General features: G+C 39.1%; 1 pseudogene; it reads left to right on the top strand.

The window, feature by feature from the left end:
* Positions 1 to 2,557: 2,557 nt before the first annotated feature.
* On the top strand, positions 2,558 to 3,718 carry LOC102497411 (28S ribosomal protein S31, mitochondrial pseudogene; annotated as a pseudogene).
* Positions 3,719 to 9,526: the final 5,808 nt, after the last annotated feature.

The following is a 9,526-nucleotide window of genomic DNA, read 5'->3' as shown; positions in this document are numbered from 1 at the left end:
ACCTCAAAAATGCTGGCCATTGTGAGGTAGAAGTGATTGCTGCTTCATCAATGGGGTGGCATGGGTGGATGGGGAAATGTGGTGCCATGGTACTGCCTGGGGAGCAAAGATCTCCATGTGGGACTGAAGATGAAGCCCAAGTAGCCCATGCCCACTTCCAGAGCCATGGAAGCAGCAATGGTCACTGAATGTCCCTTCATCAGGTACTCAACTCATGGCCCTCCAGAAGTGCCATGGCCAAGCTTTTCCTGCCACACCATCCACTGGTAGTGTGTCCCATCCTACAGAGAACTGTCACTGGCACTGCACTGGGCTGTGAGAGGGTGCAAAGGGAGGGCAGAGGTCTGTGGGGTAGGTCTGAGTAACAAACCACTGCTAATTTTTCTGTTAATTAAAAATTGCTGTAAAAATATATCCAATCACTTTTTTCTCCAAGGTTTTTATCATAGGGCACATGCACCCACTGGAGAGAGAGAGACGGTGAAAAGGAAAATGATAAATCTCCCCACATGGAAGATGGCCATACTGCAATCCCTTCTCCATTCTACTTTTGGGATCTTGGGCACACACCACATGTGCTGGTATGATTCTCAAGCCACTAGGTCTGGGACTTGAACCAGGGTCAATTATGTGGGAGTCCAGCACCTTTACCAATATGCCATCTGCTGGCCTCTAGCCAATCAAGTTTAAGAAAAACATTTTCCTAACTTGATCATCTAAAACAGGTCTAATCTCAATAGAGATGTACTTTAAGTATAAAATATGCAATGGGTTTAAACGATTTTGTATAAAAAATGAGTATATAGCACTTCTATAATCTTTGTACTGAATACGTGTTGTGATGGAAGTACTTAATTTGAATAAAACAATAAAATTTTTCCAAACTTCAGGGTTCTTATGGTGTCAGATTCAGTCATTGCAAGGTGTACCCACCACACACACAAATGAGAGTATGACCAAGGCAGTTCTATGTCTTGTGACTTTCACATATCCTTATGGCCTCCCTCACTCCTTTGATGCTTCTGATGTAGGATGAGGCTGCAGTCATGGCCCTTCCAGGCCCCTGAAGACATGTTAAAGACCTACTACTGGTAACTGGGACTGTGGAAATACAGTCATTCCAGACCTAATTAACGTGAGGTCACTGAGGTGGTATAGAACCCAATATGATAAGTGTCTTTATAAAAATGGAAAAATGCTTTGTGACTAACCAGAAATTGGAGTGAGATAGCTGTAAACCAAAAACTGCTAAAGATTCAATACCAAAACCAGAAGCTGCCAAGAGACAAGGACAGAGTCTTTGCAGTCGCAGAGGATGCCTGGCCCTGCTGAAGCCTTGACTTCACACTTGTACCCTCCAGATCTGTGGAATAAAAGGTTCCTGTTTTTAAAGCCATGTAATTGGTGGTACTTCCTTCCTACAACCCTAGGAATAGCTATAGGTGACAGATCCATCCCAATTAGGAGTGGCTTTCAGAAAAAAAAAATGCTTGTTATAGTCAGATGTTCCTTGCCGCATAGAGCTATTGAAGACATTGAGATATTTGAGAGATCAGAAATTGTTATGAGAAATTGACAATTTTGTTGGAGATTATGGGGATTAAAAGATCTAATGTGGGAGAAAGTGTTTTCCAAAGATGTTGTAGTCAGGAATATCTGGTACTTTTCCACTGATTTCTTAAGAAAAATAGATCCTGGGACTAGCAAAGGGTGTAATGATTACATCACTGGACTCTCATGTAGTCAACCATGGTTCAAGTCCCAGACTCGGTGGCTTAAAACTCACACCAGTCACATGTGCATGTGTGCTCATGATCTCAAGAGGAGAATGGAAGAAAAAGGATTGCAGCATGGCTATTCCCAGGAGGGGGTAATTTCTTGCTTTCTGTTTCTCTGTCTCTTTCTGTCTCTCTCGTAAGTGCACATGCCCTATAGCAAAAAATTTCTCTAAACCAAAAGAAAAATAGGTTCTCATACATTTCAAGATAAACCCAAGGAAACTCTGTAAGTAATGAATTTTTCTCTTCTCATTGCCTTATTTGGTATCAGAAACTCTGGTTGTCTCAGTTTCCCAAAAAGAAATCTAACTGTTGGCTTTGAGATTATATAGACTAATTTACAAGGATATAGATAAGTGTAGAAGAGGAGTCAGGGTCCTTGCATAAATATGGGGCTGGAGAAAAATGCAGAGCAATGCAACTGTTTCAAAAAATAACACTTTGGACCTTGAAATGAGGAATCCAGGTCTTGAGTAACTCCAGATATGATTTACAATTTTAAATACAATACCAAGTCTTGGAATGGAATTTACGAGGCTGATAGAGGAAGACAAAAAACTAGAAAGAGAAAAATCCTTAAATTTAATTTGATAAATTAAAATTTTATGGAGAAAATTAAAAGTACACAGGAAAGCCCAATAATCACCACTTGGTAGATAAGTTTACTTAGAAAAAAAAAAAAAGCACTAGCAGGGCAATCTCAATATGAACTTACACCAAGTATATTAAAATTCCTTAAAAAAATAAAGGACCTTTTTTATTCAGGGTGTTTCTTGGCAATGTTACCTAGAGTCTCAGCATTCCTCTTTGCCCACTTTCCCACCACCCTTTGCCTTCTGGAAGCCTGGAGGCAATGGTGGCTATGGCCATGATACTGGCTGCTCCACAAAGAACAGTAAAACCAAAAAATAATATCCAGAGGTATTTTGATACCAACAGTGTTATCTATAGCAAAAAAGATGAGCAGTCTGTTCCTACCGATAAGATTTCCAAAATCAGAGAGCCAAGACAATGTCAAAGAAAATACAAAAAAAAAAAAGACTTGTTTGATATTATTAACAGCATGAAATTTGAATTAAGTACTATAAATGTACAAACAACAAAGCCACCTAATAGAAGACCACTTGCAAATTTGGAGGTTACAATTGGCAGGCTTAAGAAAACTACAGAAGATACAACAAAGAAGAGAAAGGAGCAGCTCAGTCCTGAGTTGGTGGCAGCTCCATCTGCTGTTGTGGAATCCCTCCCTTTCAACAAGCAGAGGACCAAATCAGAACTGCTCAGGCAGCTCCAGCAGCATGAGAAAGACGTGAGGGCATAGGTAGATGGAAAGAGACCTAAAATTAGTATCAGGAACATAATATCAGATATGAAAGTTGCCAGATCTGTTACAGCTAGAGTTAGTACAAGACCAGAGCATCAGATTTAGTTTGATGAAGAATTGGACAGTGACTTTGGCCAGAAGAGGACGGTTGATCTTAGGAAACATCTTAAGAGAAATATATTCAAGGGGAAGAGACTTAATATTTTTGACACTAAGGCAATTACTGAAGAAGCACCTAAACCAGAGACATCATCTTCACTTTGGGATGTGGAATTTGCTAAGCAGGTTGCCAGTCAGTGATGAGCTTATTCTGAATGGGTTTGAAGAGATGATCCAGTGGGCCAAACAAGGGAAGTTGTGGGAGTTCCCAATAACCGATGAAGCAGGTTTTGATTATGATCGTTCAGAATTTCATGAACATGTATTTCTTTATAAATACCTAGAGGATTTTCCAAAACAAGGACCAATTTGTCACTTCATGGAGCTGGTGGCTTGTGGCCTTTCCAGAAAGCCTTATCTAAGTGTTAAACAGAAGGTCGAGCACATAGAGTGGTTTAGGAATTATTTTAATGAAAAAAAGGACATTCTAAAGAAAAGAGACATACAGTTCAATTGAAGACCATGGAAATTTTTATATCAAATTGCTGGCAATGAAAATAAAATAATTTTGCTAGTTTTCCTATAAATAAAAAAAAATAAAGAAAACAATATTGTACAAATTGAATGAAATACGTTGAAATAAACAAAACAAAACAAGGCAGGCCAGCAGGTGGCTTAAAAGTGAAAGCACTGGAACCTACATAGCCAACTCAGGTTGGAGTCCCAGACCCAGTGGCTTGAAAATCATGCTGGGTGCATGTATGTAGATGCCCAAAATCTTAAGAGGAGAACAGCAGAGAAAAGACTGCAGTGTAGCCATCACCCCCAAGGATTGATTTCTCATTTTCCCTCTCTTTCTGTCTCTCTCTATTGCGCACATACAAAAAAAGACAATGTAAATTAAGAAGAAATTAATATGATATATAAAAATAAAAATTCATGAAAATAAGACACAATAACTGAAATGAAATTTTACATTATATGCAGAGTAAAAAATACTAGGAGTAGGGATGAACAAAGTAATCAGAGAGTAGGCTAACTGGAAAGTAGTACTAAGAAAATTGCCAACAAAATAGAAGAGAGTGAGGAAGGAAAAGCACAAAAGTAACTTTAAAAATGAATGCTATAGGGGCTAGCAGGTGGTGTGATGGTAAGGGTGCTGGGCTCCCACATGGTTGACTGTGGTTCAAGTCCTGGACAGGGTAGGTTAAAAATCATGCTGGGCACATGTGTGAGTGTGCATGTATAAAGTCCCAGGAGAAGAATAAAGGAGAAGCGATTGTGACATAGCATTCTCCCCTGGGAGGTGACTTCTCACTTTCCCTCTCATTATCTTGCTGCACGGGCCCTAAACCAAAAACCGAAAAAAAAAAAAAATGTTATTTTGAGTAGTCACAACCACTAAACATTCCAAAAGGAAAACACAGTAAATAAAGAAACTATAAATGTGGAAAACTAATGAGGGATAAATTTCCAAACTAGAGCCAGGTGTTTACTTTCTTCTTACTTTTAGATTAATGTCCAGTGATTCCTAAGTAAATAATAATAATAAAATAATCTGTTGTTAAGTGTTCTGTGGTCAGTATGAAGACTAAAGGGGATTTTATTTTCTCACAGTAACCATAGAAATAAAACAGATTACCTACCAAATGCCAAAGAATAATAAAGAGAAACAAAGTTGGCATTGGATTTAGTTTGGGAAGTTTCCAGAAGCATTTGATAACCAATGTAGTGTAGCAGAAGACAGGCATATGAATATCTTGTTTGAAAGAACTGTTGTAATCTGTCTTGTATTCTTTCTGTCCTCTTCCCTAAACCTTCCTGAAGTGAAGCAAGGGGAGAGCAGATTTAACAATTTTATGCTACTTAATTCTACTATCCTCTTCTCCCCTGCTGTCCTTGCCAATGTACTGCCCTCAACTGCCACTGACTTAATGACATGAATCATATCACATCAATTTTGACTTTATAGACCTAGGATACTGAAATAGGTACTCTATTACAGACAATATTTTTTCCCCTGGATCCACTCATCTATTTTCCTGGCCATCATTTCTTCTCTACTTCTGCCTTGTCCCTCATCTGAATACACTTACCTCTACTCTAAACCAGCAATGGGGTCCCTGAACAATTTCAGAGGACATTTATGCCTCCCCTTCAAGACCTGACCCAAACTTATGATTTATTTGTCTGTATGTACCCCATGTTGTAACCAAAATGGCATCACCACATCCAGCTACTCAATCCAGAAGCTGTTGAATTATACTTGAGTCATCTTTGAATGGGTCATGTCAGAGTCTCATTCCCACATCCAATCCTACATCCAATTTATGATGAATTCTTTTCATCATAAATTCACATCTCTCCATAGTCCAAGTCACCAGTTTCTATTCCCTGAACATCTCCAACAGCCTCCATCCTGGTTTTCCTAATTCTATCTTTGCCTGTCCCCATAAATTGTCCTCACAATAGTTAGGGTAATTGAAAAAGTGAATTAGATTATTTTTTTTTCTACTAAAATAATTTCAAGGCTTCCTCACTACTCTGAGGTAAAAAACAAGATATTCAATAAGATCATATCTACCTTTTCAACCCTCTTTTATATTCCTTTCCCTCTTCTACTATACTTCATGTTGATGGGCCTTACTTCCCTTCTATATTTGTATCTAAATTTTTCTGCTGTGGTCTGTGGATAAGATTTTCCATCATCCTCAAATACTGTTTCTCCCTCATAATCTGCTTAACTGTCACTCTTCCCATGTAAATCCTTCAGACTTCCCAGAGTGTGGTTGGTGTTGTAACCAACTGTTTTTCTCTTTTATAGAAAGCTACAATTTTCTTTATAGACTTTTACATAGTTAGAGCTTAGGAGTATTCTGTATAGTCAAGATGCCTGTCTCTTTTTTATTGGACTATAGCCATGTCTAAATTACTGTATTCACCAATATGTGAAGTTATCCCTGAGGCAGTGAGTTGCTGAATAATTACTTGTTGAAAAAATAATTAAATAAAGATGACTGCAAGTAAAACTCAAAATCTTGGTACTAAAACAGCAACCACAGAAGATTGTATATTTCAAAGACACACAATATTTCCCTCCCCAAAAGCTCTTTAGAACCTTGCCACATATACATCAAAAGTGCATTGAAATGTCTCTGTGTATTTTCTTTTAAGTGTGTTGTGGTTCCTCAAAACCATGACTGTGAAATCTCTGTCAAGCAGATAGTGCATCTTCCCTTTACTGTCATTCCCTGCACTTTACTTTGTCCATTGGTAACATCACATTCTCCTGATTATTCTTCATGCTTGTGTGTGTGTTGATGTTTGTACATTGGAAAGCTGGTATTCATTCTAGTGTCTGCACTCTAGTTTAGTTTGAGATGGTAGAAATACCCCAGTGTTGGACAGAGTAAGTGAGAGGTCCCTAGTGCTCCCATTGTCACCAGGGACCAAATACCTAGCTACAGAAGAGCCCTGAAGTTCCCAATCACCCCAATGTAAGATATTTCTGATGCCCACAAAACTGTACTAATCTGAAGAAGGAACATGCATAGGGTCACTTCACAATCTGGGCCCCAGTCAGCTGTAGCGTGATGCCACACTCACAGAAGATCCACTGCCAAATATACTATCCTGAGAAACAACAGTGCTTGTATATGTGCATCTCTGAGGTGCTATGAGCAGCCCTGCACACTCAGACAGTGGCTGGAGCATATACATACAGTTAGACAAAGTGGTAGGGTTAGGACATGTGTGCACACAGTAGGGAGTGTGAGAAGAAGCCTATGGTCCCTACCACCACAGAAGGGCACACTTTCCTCCTTACAAAGGCTCTAAAACAAGCGTGTGCTCAGTTGGAACTTCAAAGGCCAACTACTGTGAGGAGTCACTACAGAAATAAATAAAAGGCATTTATATTAGGAAGGAATACATCAAGTTACCTTTATTTGTGGATGACATGAAATGATTTTTAGGAAGTCACTAGGAAAGGGCTACAGACTATTAATATGTATAAACAAGTTCAGAAATGTAACACAATATAAGATAAATATACTAAAATAAATTACATTTTTAAATTATTTTAACATTGCCAAAATACATATTCTTTAACCAAAGAAGATAAGACATTATTTTAACATTGCCAAAATACATATTCTTAAACAGAAGATAAGAAAAGGGAAAGTGGGAAAGAATCCCAAATGGGCCATAGTCATGCTGTAACCATTTACCCTCCACCTCTCCCCCTTCTTCTGAGATTTTGGCTATGAGTTCATACACACCTCACATGTTTCTCAAGCCAGATAGAGGAATTGATCTCTGCAGTCTGCCATGCATGATCTGGCTGCCTTAACTGCACAGAGTTGGCCTCTTAGGTCAATTATTCCCTTAGGAATAACTATAACAAGAAAAGGTTAAACTTGAACACTGAAAACTGCAATACATCGCCAATGTTGTAAATAACTCACAACACTGAGTCTCCTCTCCATGTTTCTGGAAAATTTACCATCCTAGGAAGAAGACAGAGATTGTTTCTTGGTCTAAAGCAAGCTTCCAGGTCCAGGACTAAACGCATTTCACCCCTGTGGAAATTCAGCACTTTAACCACCACATAACCTGTTGACCCTTATTGTCTCCATGTTAAAACACAGAAAACCAAAGTCCACAAAGAGAGTAAACAACACCTATGTTTTAGAGGTGGGAATGTCAGAAATTGACTCCCCCAGGGACCAGCAGTTAGAGTAATAGCTATGTCACTGGACTCCCACATAGTCGACTGCGGTTTGTGTCCCAGACCCCGTGGCTTAAAACTTACTCTGGGCGCATGTGCGTGTGTGCCCAAGATCCTGGGAGGAGAATGGAGGAGAAGGGATTGCAGCATGAACATCCCCCCTGGGGGGTGATTTCTCTCTTTCTGTCTCTCTGTCTCTCTCTGTCTGGTGAGCCCACGTGCCCTATAGCGAAAACCTCTCCAAAAAAAAAAAAAAGAAAGAAAGAAATTGACTCCCCCACTCACCCCCTACCAATCATCCTGTATTTAAATAATTCCCCCAGTAACATAACAATATGTGTTTAAGACAGACCTGGTATCCAAGGGTGGGAGGAAGGGTGGCCAGGGATTCAAAACTAGAAGGTGAGAGAGCATTGTGGTGATCAAGGCTAAGTTATTTGTGTCTATAGAAAAGAGTCACTGAAAGACAGAGCATCAGAGAAGATACAGAAATTTGAACATGGCAGGGCATATAACAGGAAAAACAAAAATCAGGGCTATGTCTTGAACAAAATCGTGTCTCTTGCACCCCCTCCAGTCACCACTCCCAATCTTCACCCACTTTTCATACTATTCCCTAGTTTCACCACTCCAGTCTAACATTAATCCTGATGAATCAGGATGGGCATTTTGGGGCCAGCAGGTGGCCTGATGGTTAAAGGCACTGGACTCCCACATGGCTGAGTGTGGCTGGAGTCCCAGACCTGGTCGTTTGCTTTTTAACTTTCCCTCTCTCTCGCTTTCTCTTTCTCTGGTCAAATTAATAATAATAATAATAATAATAATAATAATAATAAAATATAGTCAAATAAAATAAGTTTCAAAAGGATGGTCAGTTCTCTGTGTGAAAAGAAACTCAGTAATAGCAAAATGTTTATGAAATTCCTCCTAGCCTGGTTTGTGGACAAAATCAAGGAAGAGTAGGTAAGTCAGTTACATCTCCCACACACAGACACACCCCAGATAATTCAAGATTTGTTAGATAAAACATGGGAGCTTTGGGTCAAGTAATTATTGGACACGTGAAGTGTAAATAGACTTGGAATATCCTATTATTCTGCTGTCTTATATTAAAATGCACTAGAACAGTTTTCCAACTATAATAACCATTAAACACTCAAAAATCAGCTTAGTGGGTGAGGATAAACACATTTTAATGACTGCAAGAGAATTACTCTAGTAATTATCTGTTTCTTAATAACCTAAAACACATTATTTTTTATTCTTTAGATTGCATTACAAAAAAGAGTTGGTCGTATAACAGGAATAACTATATCAGAACAACGTAAGTGTTAAATTACTTATTAACGTCATTAACTAAGTGACCTGCGTATGAATTTTCTCATTATCCCTGAAATGGCAAACCAGGATTAAATAAAGAGCCAGGATCTTGTCTCTCACTCACCTGGATAGAGACTGTTCCTCTCCTTTCAGGTTCTGGTCTCCTGGTAACAGGACTCTTCTCTGTGAAAACACAGAATCCTTCCCATTGTTGCCATTCCAGGAACGCAGCGCCTTGGGGGAAATGTAGTCTCTGCTCCGATGACGTCATCAGCA

The sequence above is a fragment of the Tupaia chinensis genome, unplaced genomic scaffold (assembly GCF_000334495.1).
Source record: "Tupaia chinensis unplaced genomic scaffold, TupChi_1.0 Scaffold145225_1, whole genome shotgun sequence".
In the NCBI taxonomy this organism is placed as follows: domain Eukaryota; kingdom Metazoa; phylum Chordata; class Mammalia; order Scandentia; family Tupaiidae; genus Tupaia; species Tupaia belangeri.
Note: the sequence above shows the minus strand (reverse complement) of the source record. Positions and strands in the feature narration are given on the sequence as shown.